Genomic DNA, 20,956 nt, shown 5'->3' on the forward strand with positions numbered 1-20,956 from the left:
TCGCAATGACTTGTAAAAACTTGATATCATTTTACGTTTTCATTGAATTTTTGCACTTTTTAACAGTTTTTCATGAAATTATTCGGATATATAAGTAGATCATTACTGACAGCACTGTGAAGGCTTTGCCAAATATGTGTTGGGTTGGTTTTGATTAATTATTACTTTCTAACCCAATTTCATTCTCTTTTTGCACTTATCAACTATTTTTCTGAAATTATAAAAATGAATATGAAAATGAATTTTTTTTTAAATAACTAATATTTATATAATAAATGTCATTTTTTTTAGCCAGAAAATGTTTTGTAATATCAAATCTAATTATAAACGTAAATGTATCATGGGTAATGATACACAGCGCATGCTGTTTGTGCAAATACGCTTGGATCGAAAAACCGCTTTGGCTTTGCCAAATATGTGCTGTTGTTTCGTTTTATGAGTTTCTAAGTAATTTTCATTGTTTGGCAGTTTTCAACAGTTTTTTATGAAATTATGAATATAAAATTAATATTTTTAAAATAACTAATATTTATATGAAAGATATTATTTTTTGGTCAGAAAATGTTTTGTAATATTATATCTCATTATAAACATGTAAAAAAATCAAGAGGAAATGCATGCTGTTTCAGCATATACGCTTGGTTCGATACACCGCTTTCTCTTCGTTCTACACTGTAAACCCTAATTCTGTCATTACTTAAATAATCAAGTAATCTTGAGTTAACACTACCTGAAATTTTGTATTTTCTAACCATAACTCAAAACTATAAATTAGATTATCTTACTTAGCCGCAAAATACAGATTTTAAAGAATTTGACTTGTAAGATGTAAATTCTTTATTAGGAAGAAAAAAGTGTTCTTCAGCAGTCTCCTTCACATTTATCATCAATAATTAATTGTCTAGCTGTTTACCTATCCGTATTTGCTGGTTTAGGCTGGATTTATTAATAACATTAATTTTGAAAATTATTCATTTTATATAAAATATAATTTTCTTTATGATGTTTTGTCAATGACTGTAAAATTTTTTTTATATTTTCAATTGTTTTTATATTGCAGGTGAAACAAGAAAATTTGGAAATTCGACCTGAATTACCCCAAATCACTCGCAAAACACGTTTAATTTCATACAGCGTGTAATGATGTCAATGGGACAGAATTCCCCTTAAGTCTTTGGCATGTCTTTGCCCTCAATGCCCTCAGTCTTTTTGTAAAACCAGTTTTTTTGTTAATAAAAAATGTTTAGTTGTTAAGTTCTAGCAGTGTTGTTGTGCTGCAGTTAATGTGGGATATTGTTACCACCTGTACAGTGTTGTAGACTGTGGCCAAGGTGTTTTCTGATTCAGTATGTTTATGAAATGTAAACTGAAATGTAATTAATATCATTTATCTGTACATTTTTGTACAGTGTTACTGTGACCAGTTCTGTTTCATTTATTGAAATGTAAATGTTTTAATGTTTAAACAATTTTACACAATAAACACATTTAATATGATGTTTAATGTGTTTTGTGGACTGAATAAAGCTTTTACAGTCAAAACAACAATAATATTTGTCAATTCAATTTATAATCATTTGGAATTTCAGTTTAATTTTTAAGTTGACTTAAATATGTAAGTAAGTGAACTTAATAGTTTAAGTGCAAATTATAAAACCACCAAGTTAGATGAACTCAACAATTTAAGTACAGTCTACATGAGCACCAAGTTAAGTGAACTTAAAAAAACAACTTTTGGAAAATCCATTACTTAAATAGGTTGAGTTCATTGAACTTATTAGGGTTTTCAGTGTAGAAGCCTGAGACTTACGAAATCGCGTTTTCAGCCCGTTAGAAACTCATTCCTGACAGCACATAAAAGGCTTTGTGGTGTTCTATATTTTTTTTCATCAATTATGAATTTCTAACCCATTTTCATTCGTTTTTGCAGTTTTTATAACATTTTGATTATGACTATAAAAATAAATAATTTTTTAATTATTAATATCTTTATGAAAAATGTCATGTTTTTGTCAGAAAATGTTTTGTAATATCATATTTCATCATTAACATGGAAATTTTCATGAGGAAATGTATGCTGTTTATGCATGTTCGCTTGGTTCGAAAAACCGCTTTCTCTTCGTCCTAGAAGCCTGAGACTTGCGGAATCGCGTTTTCAGCCCGTTAGAAACTCATTCCTGACAGCACATGAAAATATGTGTTGGTGAATCTTTTTTCATCAATTATGACTTTCTAACCCATTTTCATTCGATTTTTGCAGTTTTCAACAGTTTTTATGAAATTATGATTATGAATATGAAAATGTATATTTTTGAAATAAATATATGATTTATATGAAAAATCTTATATTTTGGCCAGAAAATGTTTTGTAATATATTATCTCATAAAAAAGCATGTGCATTTTTCATTGGCAAGTTCATGCTGTTTATGCTTATTCGCTTGGTTTGAAAAACCGCTTTCTCTTCGTCCTAGAAGCCTGAGACTTGCGGGATCGCGTTTTCAGACCATATGAAAGCTTATTCTTGACAGCATATAAAAGGTTTTGGCAAATATGTGTTGTTCTATCGTTTTTCTTCAATTATGTTTTTCTAACCCATTTTTATTCTCTTTTTGAAGTTTTCATGAAATTATGATTATGACTATGAAAATTAATAATTTTTAAATAATTGATATTTTTATGAAAAATGTCATGTTTTTGTCAGAAAATGTTTTGTACTATCATACCTCATCATAAACATGTAAAAAAATGTTGATGAAATGCATTCTCCTTATGCATGTTCGCTTGGTTCGAAAAACCACTTTCTCTTCGTCCTAGAAGCCTGAGAATTGTGGAATCGCGTTTTCAGCCCGTTAGAAACTCATTCCTGACAGCACATAAAAAGCTTTGGAAAATATGTGTTGGTGAATCTTTTTACATTAATTATACATTTCTAACCCATTTCATTCTTTTTTTTGCAGTTTTTGACAGTTTTTTTTTTTATTATGATTTTAAATATGAAAATTAATATTTTTGAAATAACTATATTATTTATATGGAAAATCTCATATTTTGGCCAGAAAATGTTTTGTAATATATTATCTCATAAAAAAACGTGCATTTTTCATTGGCAAGTTTTTGCTTATTCGCTTGGTTCGAAAAACCGCTTTCTCTTCGTCCTAGAAGCCTGAGACTTGCGGAATCGCGTTTTCAGCCCGTTAGAAACTCATTCCTGACAGCACATAAAAGGCTTTACAAATATGTGGTGTTCTATCTTTTTTCATCAATTATGACTTTCTAACCCATTTTCATTCAATTTTTGCAGTTTTCAACAGTTTTTATGAAATTATGATTATGAATATGAAATTTATATTTTTGAAATAAATATATGATTTATTTGAAAAATGTCATATTTTGGCCAGAAAATGTTTTGTAATATATTATCTAATAAAAAAGCATGTGCATTTTTCATTGGCAAGTTCATGCTGTTTTGCTTATTCGCTTGGTTTGAAAAACCACTTTCTCTTCGTCCTAGAAGCCTGAGACTTGCGGAATTGCATTTTCAGACCGTTAGAAAACTCATTCTTGACAGCACATAAAAGGTTTGTGTTGTTCTTTTGTTTTTCAGCAATTATGTTTTTCTAACACATTTTCATTCTCTTTTTGAAGTTATTATGAAATTATGATTATGACTATGAAAATTAATAATTTTTAAATAAATATTTTTTTGACAAATGTCAGTTTTTGTCAGAAAATGTTTTGTAATATCATATCCCATCATAAACACGTAAAATAATCATGAGGAAATGTATGCTGTTTATGTGATTTGCGGAATCACGTTTTCAACCCGTTAGAAACTCATTCCTGACAGCACATAAAAAGCTTTGCCAAAAATGTGGTGTTGTATCGTTTTACATTAATTATGACTTCCTCACCCATTTTCCCTCTTTTTTTGCAGTTTTTAACAGTTTTTATAAAATCATGATTTTGAACATAAATAATTATATTTTTAAAATAACTATATGAAAAATGTCATGTTTTTGTCAGAAAATGTTTTGTAGTATCATATCTCATCATAAACATGTAAAATAATCATGAGGAAATGTATGCTGTTTATGCATATACGCGTGTTACGAAAAAGCGCTTTCTCTTCGTCCTAGAAGCCTGAGACTTGCGGAATCGCGTTTTCAGCCCGTTAGAAACTCATTCCTGACAGCACATAAAAAGCTTTGCCAAATATGTGGTGTTCTATCTTTTTTCATCAATTATGAATTTCTAACCCATTTTCATTCTCTAGTTGCAGTTTTAACAGTTTTGATGATATTATGATTATGAATATGAAAATTATTAATTTTTAAATAACTATAATAATTTTATGAAAAATGTCATATTTTGGTCAGAAAATGTTTTGTACTATCATATCTCATCATAAACATGGAAAAAAATCATGGGGAAATGCATGCTGTTTTTGCATATTTGCTTAGTTCGAAAAACCGCTTTCTCTTTGTCCTAGAAGCCTGAGACTTGCGAAATCGCATTTTCAAGAAGCTCATTCTTGACAGCACACAAAAAAACTAACCAACTTTCTATCGGCTTCTTCCATTAGGGGTCGCCACAGCTCTTTGCAAAATATGGGTTTTGAGTTCGTTTTTGATTAATCATGACTTTCTAACGCATTTCATTCTCTTTTTATACTTTGCAATAGTCAATAGTATTTGAAATATATAATATTTTATACATATAATATTTTTGAGTCGTCAAATTTTTTTCAAACTTGTTTGTCAACACGCTTTGCATAGAATTTTTTATTTTTGCACTTTTTTTTATAGATTTTTCATGAAATTATTTCTTTAAATATTAAAATGTAGATTTTACCTATTAATTTCATATTTATATGAGAAAAGTCATATTTATGTCAAAACATGGTTTATCATGAAACATTTTTCATTCACTTATAGCACTTTTTTAACGATTTATTGTGAAATAATGCTTACGAATATGACCATTGATAATTTTACAATTACTTTGTAAAAACGTGATTTGTCACGTTTTTCATTGAATTTATGTACTTTTTACTATTTTTTTCATGAATTTATTTTTATTTTTTTAAGTTATATTGTTCTAAGACTATTGTTGTTAATGTACATTTTTTTGTTTGCATATTGCACTCTTTAATGGTTTTTCAATAAACGATGCTTTTAAATATAAAATTTAATATTTTCACAATAACTATCATTTTAATTGTAGATTTCATATGTATTTGTCAAAATTGGATTTGTATGGGCACACTTTTTAGTTTTTTGTTTCTTAATGGCAATTTTTTTAAAGGTCTTCCATGAACATATGCTTCTGAATATGAAAATTCATATTTTCATAATGACTATTATATTTTATGTAAAACAAATCATATTTTTGTCAACCCATGGTTTGACATGTAAAAGTTTTTCGTTCATGGATTAAACTTTTTAACGTTTTTTCATTTAATTGTGCTTATGAATTTGAATATTCATATTTTTTACAATAACTCTTTTTATGAAAAACGTTATATTTCTGTCTAAACATATTTTGTCATGTCACCATTTCGTGCACTTATTGCACTTATTAATAGTTTTTAATGAAAATATGCTAATGTATATGAAAATTCATATTTTCACAACAAATTTTTTATGATAAAGGTTAACATATTTTTTTATTAAATTATGGTTATGGATAAGAAATGTAATATTTTAAAAAACAATTTTTTATAAAAAATTTTTTTTTTTTTTTATAACCTCTCCTTGAACTGCCACCTTAACGTGGTGGAGGGGTTTGAGTACTCGAATGACCCTAGGAGCTATGTTGTCCGGGGCTATATGCCCCTGGTAGGGTCTCCCAAGGCAAACAGGTCCTGGGCGACGGGTCAGACTAAGAGCGGTTCAAAACCCCTTATGAGAGATACTACATCAGGGACCGTGACGTCGCCCGGTATGGCGCAGCCGGGGCCCCACCCTGGAGCCAGGCCCGGGGTTGGGGCTCATATGCGAGCGCCTGGTGGCCGGGCCTTCCCCCACAGGGTCCGGCCGGGCTCAGCCCGAAGGAGCGACGTGGGGCCGCCTTCCAGTGGGCTCACCACCTGCAGGAGGGACCGTAAGGGGCCGGTGCTAAGAGGATCGGGCAGCAGTCGAAGGTGGAGGCCTCGACAACCCGATCCCTGGACACGGAAGCTAGCTCTAGGGACGTGGAATGTCACCTCGCTGGCGGGGAAGGAGCCTGAGATTGTGCGTGAGGTTGAGAGTTCCGACTAGAGATAGTCGGGATCACCTCTACGCACGGCCTGGGCTCTGGAACCACACTCCTCGAGAGAGGATGGACTCTTTACAACTCTGGAGCTGCCCATGGTGAAAGGCGTCGGGCTGGTGTGGGTTTGCTTATAGCCCCCCAGCTCAGCCGCCATGTGTTGGAGTTTACCCCGGTGAACGAGAGGGTCGTTTCCCTGCGCCTACGGGTCGGGGATAGGTCTCTCACTGTCGTGTGTGCCTACGGGCCAAACGGCAGTATAGAGTACCCGGCCTTCTTGGGGTCTCTGGGAGGGGTGCTGGACAGTGCTCCGACTGGGGACTCCGTCGTTCTACTAGGAGACTTCAATGCACACGTGGGCAGCGACAGTGACACCTGGAGGGGCGTGATTGGGAGGAACGGCCCCCCTGATCTGAACCCGAGCGGTGTTCAGTTATTGGACTTCTGTGCTAGTTACAGTTTGTCCATAACGAACACCATGTTCAAGCATAAGGGTGTCCATCAGTACACGTGGCACCAGGACACCCTAGGCCGCAGGTCGATGATCGACTTTGTGGTCGTTTCATCTGACCTGCGGCCGTATGTCTTGGACACTCGGGTAAAGAGAGGGGCGGAGCTGTCAACTGATCACCACCTGGTGGTGAGTTGGATCCGATGGCGGGGGAGGAAGCTGTACAGACTCGGCAGACCCAAGCGTACTGTGAGGGTCTGCTGGGAACGTTTGGCCGAGCCTCCTGTCAGAGAGATCTTCAACTCCCACCTCCGGCGGAGCTTTGACCAGATCCCGAGGGAGGCCGGAGATATTGAGTCCGAGTGGACCATGTTCTCCACCTCCATTGTCAAAGCGGCCGCTCGGAGCTGTGGCAGTAAGGTCTCCGGTGCCTGTCGAGGCGGCAATCCCCGAACCCGGTGGTGGAAACCGGAAGTAAGGGATGCCGTCAAGCTGAAGAAGGAGTCCTACCTGGCCTGGTTGGCTTGTGGGACTCCTGAGGCAGCTGACGGGTACCGGCAGGCCAAGCGAACTGCAGCCCGGGTGGTTATCGAGGCAAAAACTCGGGCCTGGGAGGAGCTCGGTGAGGCCATGGAGAAGGACTATCGGCTGGCCTCGAAGAGATTCTGGCAAACCGTCCGGCGCCTCAGGAGGGGAAAGCAGTGCCCCACCAATGCTGTTTACAGTAGAGGTGGGGAGCTGTTGACCTCAACTGGGGATGTCGTTGGACGGTGGAAGGAATACTTCGAGGATCTCCTCAATCCCGCCGTCACATCTTCCATTGAGGAAGCAGAGGCTGAGGGCTCAGAGGTGGACTCGTCCATCACCCAAGCTGAAGTCACCGAGGTAGTAAAGAAACTCCTCGGTGGCAGGGCACCGGGGGTGGATGAGATCCGCCCTGAGTACCTCAAGTCTCTGGATGTTGTGGGGCTGTCTTGGCTGACACGCCTCTGCAGCATCGCGTGGCGGTCGGGGACAGTGCCTCTGGAATGGCAGACCGGGGTGGTGGTCCCTCTTTTTAAGAAGGGGGACCGGAGGGTGTGTTCCAACTATAGGGGGATCACACTTCTCAGCCTACCTGGGAAAGTCTATGCCAGGGTACTGGAGAGGAGAATACGGCCAATAGTAGAACCTCGGATTCAGGAGGAACAATGTGGTTTTCGTCCAGGCCGTGGAACACTGGACCAGCTCTATACCCTCTACAGGGTGCTGGAGGGTTCATGGGAGTTTGCCCAACCAGTCCACATGTGCTTTGTGGATTTGGAAAAGGCATTCGACTGTGTCCCTCGCGGCGGCCTGTGGAGGGTGCTCCGGGAGTATGGGGTCGGGGGCCCTTTACTAAGGGCTGTCCGGTCCCTGTATGACCGAAGCAGGAGCTTGGTTCGCATTGCCGGCAGTAAGTCAGACTTGTTCCCGGTGCATGTTGGACTCCGGCAGGGCTGCCCTTTGTCACTGGTTCTGTTCATAATTTTTATGGACAGAATTTCTAGGCGCAGCCAGGGGTCGGAGGGTGTCCGGTTTGGTGACGACACGATTTCGTCTTTGCTCTTTGCAGATGATGTTGTCGTGTTGGCTTCATCAGACCAGGACCTTCAGCATGCACTGGGACGGTTTGCAGCCGAGTGTGAAGCGGCTGGGATGAGAATCAGCACCTCCAAATCCGAGGCCATGGTCCTCAGTCGGAAAAGGGTGGCTTGCCCACTTCAGGTTGGTGGGGAGTTCCTGCCGCAAGTGGAGGAGTTTAAGTATCTTGGGGTTTTGTTCACGAGTGAGGGAAGGGTGGAACGGGAGATTGACAGACGGATCGGTGCAGCTTCTGCAGTAATGCGGTCGATGTACCGGTCTGTCGTGGTGAAGAAGGAGCTGAGCCGCAAGGCGAAACTTTCGATTTACCGGTCAGTCTACGTTCCTACTCTCACCTATGGTCATGAGCTCTGGGTCATGACCGAAAGGACAAGATCCCGGATACAGGCGGCCGAAATGTGCTTCCTCCGCAGGGTGGCTGGGCGATCCCTTAGAGATAGGGTGAGAAGCTTAGTCACTCGGGAGGAGCTCGGAGTAGATCCGCTGCTCCTCCACATCGAGAGGGGTCAGCTGAGGTGGCTCGGGCATCTGTTCCGGATGCCTCCTGGACGCCTTCCTAGGAAGGTGTTCCGGGCGCGTCCCACTGGGAGGAGACCCCGGGGAAGACCTAGGACACGCTGGAGAGACTATGTCTCCCGGCTGGCCTGGGAACGCCTTGGTGTCCCCCCGGAAGAGCTGGAAGAAGTGTCTAGGGAGAGGGAAGTCTGGGCATCTTTGCTTAGACTGCTGCCCCCGCGACCCGGCATCGGATAAGCGGGAGAAGATGGATGGATGGATGGAATTTTTTATAAAAGAAAGTCAGATTTTGTTCAAACCATTTTCATCACGTTTTACGTTGAATTGTTGCACTTTCAACGGTTTTTAGTTAAATGAAGCTTATAAATATGAAAAGTCATAATTTCACAATGACTTGTAAAAACTTTGTCATATCACGTTCTTCATTGAATTTTTGCACTTTTTATTATTTGGATGAATATAAAAATGTAAATTTTACCCATTTATATTATATTTTTATTTTTTAAAAAGTTATATTTTTCTCAGCCCATGGTTTTAATGTTTTTGCTTACACATTGCACTTTTTTAAAGTTTCTAAAAACTTCATTTGTATAGCCACTTTATTGTTTTGCGCTCACTTATAGCACTTTTTCAAAGGTTTTTATATTTTACAATAACTCGTATGTTTATGATGAGGGATAATTGATCATTTTATGCAATTATGATTTTGAATATGAAATTAAATATTTTAATAAAAACAATAAATATTTTATTTAAGAAAGTTTTTTTTTAAACCATTGTTTATCATTTTTTGCTTAGATTTTTTGCACTTTCAATGTTTTTATAGTTAAATGATGCCTATGAATATGAAAAGTCCCAATTTCACATTATCTTGCAAAAACTTGATCTGTCATACACATTTTTCAATGAAATTTTGCACTTTTTTTTTCAGTTTTTCCTGAAATTATTCCTTTCAATATGAAAATTTATATTTTACCAATTAATTTCATATTTATAAAAGAAAAGTCAAATTTACATCAAAACATGGTTTATCATGAAATCTTTTTCGTTTACTTATTGCATTGATTTTCTTTTTTGTAAAATTATGAATGTGAATTTATATTTTTACAATAAATTGTAAAAACTTGATTTGTCATTTCACGGTTTTCATTGAATTTTTGCACTTTTCAACAGTTTTTTTAATGAAAATTATTCTGATATGAGAATATGAGATAATATGAGAATTTATATTTTACCAGTTAATTTAATCTTTTTATTTAAAAAAATAAGATTTTTTTAGCAAACCATGGGTTTATCTTTTTATTGAAGAATCAACAATCACAGATACAAAAATGTAAACAGAAATTTTCCTTTTTTCTTTTTTGTACAACAAAGAGCAAACATCCCCACCCCACCACATAAAACACTAACAAACCCCCAGACAAAGACGAGCACACACACACACCCCACATCCCCCTGTTAAAACAACTGAAGAAACAAAAGAAAGGTTATGTATACAGTCCAATTTCAACCGATTTAGATCTTTAATCAGGTAACACCCATAGTCTCCTAAAATAAGAAATAACACGTTGCCACTTGCAAAAAAAAGATGTCAGTAGAACCCTTCAGTGTATATTTTATTTTCTCCAACTTAAGAAAAAACATCAAATCTGTAAACCACCGCGAGATAGAGGGACATCCTATTGCTTTCCAGTGCAGAAGTATGCAACGTCTGGCCAACAAACACGAGAAGGCTAAAACATCTTTGTGTACAGAACTCTGTGATACCGACTCATTTCATTTCATGTCAATTGCACCTCAAATATGGAGGACATAATGCCGAAAAAAACCTGTCCAGAATGTATGTAATTTTGGGCACAGAAAAAACATATGACTTAAATGACAGGGGGAAGCATGACATCTGTCCTCAACCCCGGGATAGATTTTTGCCTGTTTCGATTTGGAAAGATGAATTCTGTATAAAACCTTAAACCTGAATTAGACTGAGGCGGGCACAGGAAGTGGTAGACCGTTTCCTATTTACGGCCTTCTCCCACCGTTCGTCGCCAAACTGCAGCCCTAACTCCTCCTCCCAAGCGGTCCTGGTTTTATCTGTATTACAGCTATTGAGAGATAAAATGAAACTGTATATCCGGGAAATCAAACTACGCTGGTGTGGAGTAAACATGACTAAACTCTCCCAAGGTTGCTTTGGGGGTACAGAGGAAAAATTGGGAAGGCATTTAGATACAAAGCTGCGGACTTGGAGATATCGAAAAAAATTAGCTGTTGGCAGCCCATACTCCAAGGACATGCTGGTGAAACTTCTAAAGACGCCATCTTTGTACAAATTATAAAGTTGCTTGATGCGTTTTTCGTGCCATAGTGAGAAAGCTGAATCTAAAAGTGACGGGGAAAACAAATGATTTTTATTCAAGGAACCCTCTGCTGATAGAGCCCTAAATTTAAAGTGACGTCTAAACTGAAACCAAATCTTAAGTGTGTTCAGTACGACTGGATTGTCAGTATATCGGGATGGTTTGCTCGGAAAAGGTGAGAAAAGCAGAGCAGATACAGAGGATGATCTACAGAATTTCAGAAGTTCAGTTTTTGGATATGTGCAGCCCAGTAGTATATTTGAAAATTGGGCAAAGCAATGCCACCACTGAGCCTACATCTCTGCAATAAAGTCTTACGGATTCTGGGCGGTTTTCCACCCCAAAGAAAAGAATTAACGATTTATCTAAAGAATAAAAGTTGTAGAGCGGTATTGTTTACCGGATAACACTCACTCTTATGGAAATTCAGTTTATATCCTGAGAATGAGCCAAAATCATCCAAGATAGATAAAATGACACGAACAGAGTCTGCAGGATCAGTCACATATAGCAACAAATCATCAGCATATAAGGATACCTGTTATTCCACCCACTTGCGAGTTATACCCTTAAAGGCTAATGAGGATTTTAGTTTAATGGATAATGGCTCAATGGCAAGGGCGAATAGCAGTGGCAACAGTGGGCACCCCTGCCGGGTTCCACGCCCGAGACTGAAATAATCAGAGCTAATATAATTTGTACGAACACTGGCTTGCGGAGATTTGGAAAAGGAGACAAATGTATCACCAAACCCAAATTTCTTTAATATTGCAAACAGGTATTCCCACTCGACTCTATGAAACGCTTTCTCAGCATCCAATGAGACTACAACCTCAGGGAAAGGAGATGACTGTTTAGAGTAAATTATATTGAAAAATGTATGAGTGTTGATAAAATTAATGTTGCCCTTTTATGAATCTTGTATGCTCCATAGATATGATACGTGGTAGTACATTTTCTAACCAGGATGCAATCACTTTCGCCAGCACTTTTACATTGGCATTCAGCAAATGCGAGGCCTGACTGAAAGTGGGTGTTAGCACGCCCTGATCCAGAAATTCATTGAACACACAAAGGAGCAGCGGTGCCAATTTATCGATAAACATTTTTAAAAACTCACCTGGAAAGCCATCTGGGCCTGGGGCTTTATTAGACTGCATCGCCTTTAATGAAGCTAAGTAAGGCATTTATAAAGAGCAGAGTAATATGACTTAAATGCTGCATTGATCTCTTTGGGATCGGTAACGGTAACATTTAAGTCATTATTAATCTGCGGTATTAGGCGTGATGCAGCCTGCCGTTTTAGCTGATGAGCTGACAATCTGCTCGGTTTGTGACCGTATTCATAATACGATGTTGGCTGATAGCCGATGTAATTTCCCTGAGTTTAGCTCTGTGCTCCCGATATATGAAAGCAGAGTACGAAACGATTTGCCCCCTGAGATAGGCTTTCAGAGTCTCTAATAATAATTAGCATGGAGTAGAGTCAAGATGATTAAACAACAAGAATTCCTCAATAGCTTTAGAAATAGACGCACAGAAATCCTTGTCTGCCAGGAGATGCGAATTAAACTGCCAAAGAGATTGTGTGGGTCTATGGGTTAAGAATTGGATATCCAATGCTAGAGGAGCATGATCAGAGTTCACAATGCCCAAATAATCTGTAGATACAACGGAGCGTTTAAGACGGCTATTAATAAAAAAAAAGGAATCAACTCTGTAATATGAATGATGCACCGGGGAGAAAAATGAGAATTTTTTTATCCCGGGATTGCGACATCGCCATGGGTCTACCAAGCCGTCTCGCAGATTGAGACACAGCACGAGAACTAGAACGATCCAAAACAGGGTTTAAAACACAATTCAAATCTCCACCAAAAATGATCAGATGGGTATTTATAAAGGGAAGACTGCTCAGTAACCTATTCGCAAAATCAGGACCATCAAAGTTTGGAGCGTAAATATTAACCAGCAGAACCTTGGTCTGTATCAGCGTACCAGCCACAATTACATATCTGCCACTCCTATCTGCAATTATATGGGTAGGTGAAAACCGTATGGTGGTGACCTTTCCACTCCAATTTCAATTCTAAGGCATGAGGGGTGGCCATCCAAGGACGGTGAAGCCTATGATGATCTCTGACTCAGAGGTGTGTTTCCTGTAAAAAATACTATGTCGGCGCGTAAGCGTTTCAGTTGTGTAAAAACCCTAGAACATTTAATACGATTACCCATACCCCTATTATTTCTATATAAGGAACCGGACAGGTGCACCACTGCCAGCTAAATGTGAGTCTGTATTAGTGTCAGCCATTCATCCAAAAACAAAGATTAAAACAGGACCTGTGAAGCCAGGGGGAACCCCACCCCCCCACTACTCTGCGCGCGCATCCGACACACAAACACATTTCCCAACACACAAGTAGAGTCCCCATTCTAACAGTTACCCCAGGGGACAGCAACATGAACTAACAAAAAAGAAACCTACCGCCCACACAAATAAATGTGCTAACGACACGGAGAACAAGCCTATCCTAAACAAATAGAAGGCTCCAGCAGATTCATTACAACATAAATCATGCGCAACTATATCTAGTTCACGGCTACTCACCCCCGGTCTACATAAACATATAAACAATGTTTCTAGAGGAAAATTAATTCCCAACATATATCGACCAAGCGCTTATGAAACAAACTCTAAGTTTTCCGGATCACTTACACTTTGATTCCTGTAAAAAAATAACACTTGAAGAAAAATAAATAAATAAATAAACAAAAAAACCCGAACACAACAACACAAAGTGCGTAAAGTTAAAGAAGCTGCCGCTGCACCTCGTTAAATGCAGCCCGTGCTTTTGCGGTTTTTACCGTATGGTGGGGAAAAAATTGTTTAGGCCCTTAAACTGAATTTGCTGTAATTCTCTGGTGTGCCGTCCCAGCCAACATGTCCATGTGGGCCCCACATGGGTTTTATCTGGGTTATATGGGCATCACGTGGGCATGGGGTCAGAGTGGGCACTTTGATGGGCTGAATGTGGGCCCAAGTTAGGTTGCCCATTTTGTTTATTCGATGGCCCTGTATTGCCCACATTTGGGCTATATTTAGCTATATTTGTCAAAAGAAATCTATCATTCAATTATTTAATTGATGATAAATTTAATTGATATGTTTTTTGCGTATTTTATAAGTTTAATAGATTAACAAAAATATTATCTATTAACAAATAACATAGTATGACCTTTAGTTAAAAAAAAATTAAGAATCGGTAGTGCAGCTCACAGAGGCTCCTGTGTTCCCGCCTTCTGATTCTGAAGAAACGGTCATCACTCACTACCACTGGAGCACCTGACCTGACCTGGATAACCTGACATCTCTGTCACGGTAAGAAATTAGGTTTTGTTTTAAATTAATCACATTTTACTGTTGTTTTTATTTAATGTATACTTCTGAAATATTTGTGGTAAATAAAGTTACAGGCACGAAATAACGAAGGTAAGATTGAACTGGTTTACCTCAGAGATAAACACCTGTGGAAAACTGAACATAAAAAATGTGGAAATAACGACTTTTTAAACCATTTTCACCCGTGTTTTCTCCATATAGTGTCCTCGTGATAACAGGAGGGTGAAACAGTAAAAGCACTGTGGAGTAATCTTTCTCTTTACCAGCTTTTATAACATGTGTTATAACCACCAGCTAACCCAGCCATTAGGGGGGCACAAGCCAGTGTACTCTTAGTGCCGGTCCCAAGCCCCGGTAAATGGGGAGGGTTGCGTTAGGAAGGGCATCCAGCGTAAAACATGTGCCAAATCAAATATGCGGATCACAAATGAGAATTTCATACCGGATCGGTCGAGGCCCGGGTTAACAACGACCGCCACAGGTATCGTTAGCCGACAGGGTACCGGTGGAAATTGGGCTACTGTTGGCCGAAGGAGGAGAAGGAGAGGAGGAAGGCGTCTACAGAGACGGCAGGAAAAGGAGCAGTGTAGGAGAGTAGAGGTTCGGGTTGGTACTTTAAATGTTGGTACTATGACGGGTAAAGGGAGAGAGATAGCTGATATGATGGAGAGGAGAAAGGTAGATGTGTTGTGTGTTCAGGAGACCAAGTGGAAAGGAAGTAAGGCCAGGAACATTGGAGGTGGGTTTAAACTGTTTTATCATGGTGTGGATGGGAAGAGAAATGGTGTAGGGGTGATTCTGAAGGAAGCGTACAGTAAGAGTGTAGTGGAGGTGAAGAGAGTTTCTGATAGGGTGATGATCGTGAAGGTGGAAGTTGAAGGGATGATGATAAATGTCATCAGTGCCTATGCTCCACAAGTTGGCTGTGAGATGGAGGAGAAAGAAAGATTCTGGAGTGAATTAGATGAAGTGGTAGATGGTGTACCTAGGAAAGAACGATTGGTGATTGGGGCAGACTTTAATGGGCATGTAGGTGAAGGGAACAGAGGTGATGAGGAGGTGATGGGTAGGTATGGTATTAAGGAGAGGAATGTGGAAGGGCAGATGGTGGTAGATTTTGCTAAAAGGATGGAAATGGCAGTGGTGAACACGTATTTTAAGAAGAAGGAGGATCATAGGGTGACGTATAAGAGTGGAGGAAGGTGCACACAGGTGGATTATCTTCTGTGTAGGAGATGCAACCTGAAGGAGATTGGAGACTGTAAGGTGTTGGCAGGGGACAGTGTAGCTAGACAGCATCGGATGGTGGTCTGTAGGATGGTTTTGGAGGCGAAGAAGAAGAGGAGGAAAGTAAGGTTTGAAAGAAGAATAAGATGGTGGAAACTGAAGGAGGAAGAGTGTAGTGTGAGGTTCAGGGAAGAAATCAGACAGGGACTTGGTGGTGGTGAAGAGGTGCCGGATGATTGGGCAACTACTGCAGGAGTGATGAGGGAGGCAGCTAGAAAAGTACTTGGTGTGACATCTGGAAATAGAAAGCAAGACAAGGAGACGTGGTGGTGGAATGAGGAAGTGCAGAAGAGCATTAGGGGAAAGAGGTTGGCAAAACAGAAGTGGGATCGACAGAGTGATGAGAAAAGTAGGCAGGAGTACAAGGAGATGCGGCAGCAGGTTAAAAGGGATGTGGCGAAAGCCAAGGAAAAGGCATATGAGGAACTGTATAAGAGGTTGGACACTAAGGAAGGAGAAAAGGATTTATACCGATTGGCCAAGCAGAGGGACCGAGCTGGGAAGGATGTACTGCAAGTTAGAGCAATAAAGGATGGAGAGGGAAATGTGTTGACTAGTGAGGAGAGTGTGTTGAGAAGATGGAGGGAGTATTTTGAGCAGCTGATGAATGAGGAAAATCAGAGAGAGAGAAGGTTGGAGGATGTGGAGTTGGTGAAGCAGGATGTAGATAGGATTAGTAAGGAGGAAGTGAGAGCAGCGATTAAGAGGATGAAGAATGGAAAGTCGGTTGGACCAGATGACATACCGGTAGAAGCGTGGAGATGTTTAGGAGAGATGGCAGTGGAGTTTTTAACCAGATTGTTTAACAGGATTCTGGAAGGGGAGAGGATGCCTGAGGAATGGAGAAGGAGTGTGCTGGTACCGATCTTTAAGCATAAGGGAGATGTGCAGACCTGCAGTAACTTCAGGGGAATTAAGTTGATCAGTCACACCATGAAGTTATGGGAAAGAGTAGTGGAAGCCAGGCTGAGAGAAGAGGTGACCATCTGTAAGCAACAGTATGGTTTCATGCCGAGGAAGAGCACCACAGATGCCTTATTTGCTTTGAGGATGTTGATGGAGAAGTATAGAGAAGGACAGAAGGACCTGCATTGTGTATTTGTGGATTTAGAGAAAGCGTACGACAGGGTGCCGAGAGAGGAGTTGTGGTATTGTATGAGGAAGTCAGGTGTGTCAGAGAAGTATGTGAGGGTGGTGCAGGACATGTATGAGGACAGTGTGATGGCAGTAAAGTGTGCAGTAGGTACGACAGACTGGTTCAGGGTGAAGGTTGGACTGCATCAAGGATCGGCCCTGAGCCCTTTCCTGTTTGCAGTGGTGATGGACAGGTTGACGGACGAGGTCAGACAGGAGTCTCCCTGGACTATGATGTTTGCAGATGATATTGTGATTTGTGGTGAGAGTAGAGAGCAGGTTGAGAAGAGCCTGGAGAGGTGGAGATATGCGCTGGAGAGAAGGGGAATGAAAGTCAGTAGGAGTAAGACAGAGTACATGTGTGTGAATGAGAGGGAGGGCAGTGGAGTGATGCGGTTGCAGGGAGAAGAGGTGGAGAAGGTGGAGGAGTTCAGGTACCTGGGGTCAACAGTGCAAAGTAATGGAGAGTGTGTTAGGGAAGTAAAGAAAAGAGTGCAGGCAGGGTGGAGTGGGTGGAGAAGAGTGACAGGAGTGATTTGTGATAGAAGAGTATCTGCAAGAATGAAAGGGAAAGTTTATAAGACTGTGGTGAGACCTGCGATGTTGTATGGATTAGAGACAGTGGCATTGAGTAAAAGACAGGAGGTGGAGCTGGAGGTAGCAGAGCTGAAGATGTTGAGGTTTTCGTTGGGAGTGACGAGGATGGACAAGATTAGAAATGAGTTTATTAGAGGGACAGCACATGTAGGATGTTTTGGTGACAAGGTGAGGGAGGCGAGATTGAGATGGTTTGGACATGTGCAGAGAAGGGACATGAATTTTATTGGTAGAAAAATGCTGAAGATGGAGCCACCAGGTAGGAGGAAAAGAGGAAGGCCAAGGAGGAGGTTCATGGATGTGGTGAGGGAAGACATGCAGGTAGTTGGTGTAAAAGAGGCAGATATAGAGGACAGGGTGGTATGGAGACGGATGATCCGCTGTGGCGACCCCTAATGGGAGCAGCCGAAAGAAGAAGAAGAAGAAGAAGAAGAAGTTATAACCACCAGCTCTCGGCTCCGAGACTTCACGCATGCGCATAGACACCACAAACTGAGATGAGTTTGACTTGAAGCTGTGCAGTGCAGACCGACAAATTCGAGAGCAGACAACTCCGTGTTCTTCCGAATCGCTTTCAGGGTATTTTTATGTCAAATAAAAATTGCTTCGGGTTTGTGCAGTCAAGTCGAACACTTGCTGTGTTAGCTCCAATAAGGCTTTTTAAAGACAAAACATCGTTATAAGTAAGTAACTTAAACTAATGTTACAGTGGTCAGTTCAAATTCACGGTCTAAAGCAGGGGTCACCAACATGGTGCCCGCAAGGACCACATGAGTAGCCCGCGGGCCTTTTCTAAAAAAATAGCTGTTTCCTACTTTGTTAAATCATTGTTGATAATTATTATGAGAAATCATTAACATGATCAGTGTCTTCACATAGATGAGTATAATTAATTATGAATAATAACATATAATTAAAGGTAAATTGAGCAAATGTGATATTTCAGATCAAACTGAAAACGGTGTGTATCAAACTGGTAGCCCTTCACATTAATCGGTACCCAAGAAGTAGCTCTCAGTTTCAAAAAGGTTGGTGACCCCTGGTCTAAAGTGTACCAGTATACCAGGTGTACCAGTACGAATTTAATAATCGATCTGTGTTCAAGGCCCCACTAATTATTCTAGACATTAATCACAAACAAAGCCTGAAATTCACCATATTAATGCATTTAACTTTTTGCATGGTATTGTGTAATTTTAACATCATTTACTCAAATCATTTAACAGTTTGGGCAAATGGTGGATTAGAAGGTGATTACAACCTTGTGATTTGTAGTCTTTTTTTTTTTTTTTTTTTTTTTTTTTTTTAGTTCTGATAGTCTTATGCTTATGTAACTTGCATGCTTTATACATACAAATAATGGGGTGTGCCCTGCTTGATACAGTAGCATGCTCTACTTTATATAAATTGTTTTGCTTTACAGGTAGCCTGAAGCATAACCTTTGCTGAAAACTGTAAGTAAGAAAGAGCTGGAGAAAGCGCTTGGTAAATGGTTCACAAATGCAAGAGACAGAGAAAACAACCGTTCTTTGAGAGCCCAGCAGGACCATGATCGGACGGCAGTACAGCCAGAAGTGTAAGTCATATAACCTATAGCTAGGGCTGCACAATTAATAATATTTTATCCCAATCACTGTTTTTGCCTCTGTTTAATTAAGGAGAATACTCCACCCTGAAATGAAAAAATATCTTAGAAATTTCTTATCCTCAAGGCATCCTATACGGTGGCTGAGAGAGCTCAAAATGCTGCAACTTAAGAAAACACCAGCAAATAAAAAAAACAAAAAAACTTTATCAGTTTGACAACACGTGCTGCAAACCCCCACAATGCAACCAAACACAGAAACATGCTGCAAATCCTCACAACACAACCAAATAGCACCGATCACAAAATAAATGTTTTTAGGGCATCACAACAAGTGACAAACCCGTCTGGGACTGCTTATTGTTTGTCAGTGGTGTTGTCGAAGACCTGAAATGTGAGTTGTTTGTTTATTTTATCATTGTTTATTTATGATTCCTTGGCTTTTGGAACAAAAAGCCATAAACAAAAAACTCACCTTTCAGATCATCGACAACACGACTGATGAATAGACATTGAACAAGCAATCCCGGGTTCGTCACTTGTTGGGGTCCCCATAAAACATTTATTTTGTGGTCTGTGCTATTTGCAGTGCAAATTAATTAGTTGTGTTGTAAGGATTTGCAGCATGTGTTGTTTAACTGATGATGTTTTTTCAATTTGCTGGTGTTTTTTCTAATTGCACATGTTTTCTTCAGTTACAGTGCATTAACCTTTCTGGGCCACCGTGATCCTAGGTGTGACAACTTTCAGCTGATCAGAATAAATATGAACAATGGTTCTAATCACTGGCTTTTGGCAATGGCCAAATATCCGTTTAAGAGTCAAGTTCAGACGAAAGGTTGATATTTTTATTGTTTCATTCATAAGTTTTGGATTCCATGACTGGTTTCCATGACTGGATTCCATGACTTAATAACATAAGTTATTAATGTGCGAGGCAGAGGTGGGAACAATTCACTGATGAGATTCTAGGATATGTCTTAATTATATTGATGCATGTTTTTTTAGATGCTTCTGTGAATGGTAGTATTTTAAAATGTACTAAATTGCCTTTTTTGTCTTTTCTTTCTTTACTGTTTTGTAGGTGTGCAGCTGAGGAATCTGCATAGACCCACCAGTGAACTATTTTACTCAATAATTCTGTTATTCCTGTTTCTGTTTTTAATTTAAATTAATTTAAATTAAATGTGATTTACACATTCTGAGTTAAAGTCATTTATTTTTCACAGTTCAAATACTCAACCATGTAATTTTAAACATAGAGCAGCACATAAAATCAACTAATATTAGTTTTATGTTTGATCAGGCACAGTTTTACATTGTAACTGAGGTTTAAAATGGTTTGACAGTGGATTTTCCATAGTAGCACATTAAGTTCACCCACAGAAATCAATGATAAAATTAACAAATGGGACTCAAATCTCACCCACTGTGGTCCCACAACAACCCTATAAAGGGGCCATTTGTGGGTTGACCCATGATTAAGTCATGTGGGCCCCATAAGGGTCCTTTTTGTAGCCCACTGTTTTTCTCCATTTTTAACACCTATTTGGGACCCAAATAGGCCCATATAAAGAACACCTATACGGGTCCCACTTAGAGCCCACCATGGACCCATCAATGGCCCCTCTGGGCAAACACACATGGGGCCCATGTGGAGCCGATGGACAAAGTTCTCTGAGCCCTATTTCGGTTGCCAATGCAGGGCCCAATTGACAGCCTTACAAAAACCCGCATGGGGCCCACATGA

At 39.6% G+C, this 20,956-nt stretch overlaps 1 long non-coding RNA gene across 1 annotated transcript; it reads left to right on the forward strand.

Annotated features, from left to right (window-relative positions):
• The first annotated feature begins 18,127 nt into the window (after positions 1–18,127).
• On the forward strand, positions 18,128–20,703 carry LOC310718322. The gene is made up of 3 exons (XR_014531099.1): positions 18,128–18,200; positions 19,045–19,197; positions 20,291–20,703. It is a non-coding gene; the product is annotated as an uncharacterized lncRNA (long non-coding RNA).
• Positions 20,704–20,956: the final 253 nt, after the last annotated feature.

The sequence above is a fragment of the Silurus aristotelis genome, assembly GCF_946808225.1.
Source record: "Silurus aristotelis genome assembly, chromosome: 23".
Classification (NCBI taxonomy): domain Eukaryota; kingdom Metazoa; phylum Chordata; class Actinopteri; order Siluriformes; family Siluridae; genus Silurus; species Silurus aristotelis.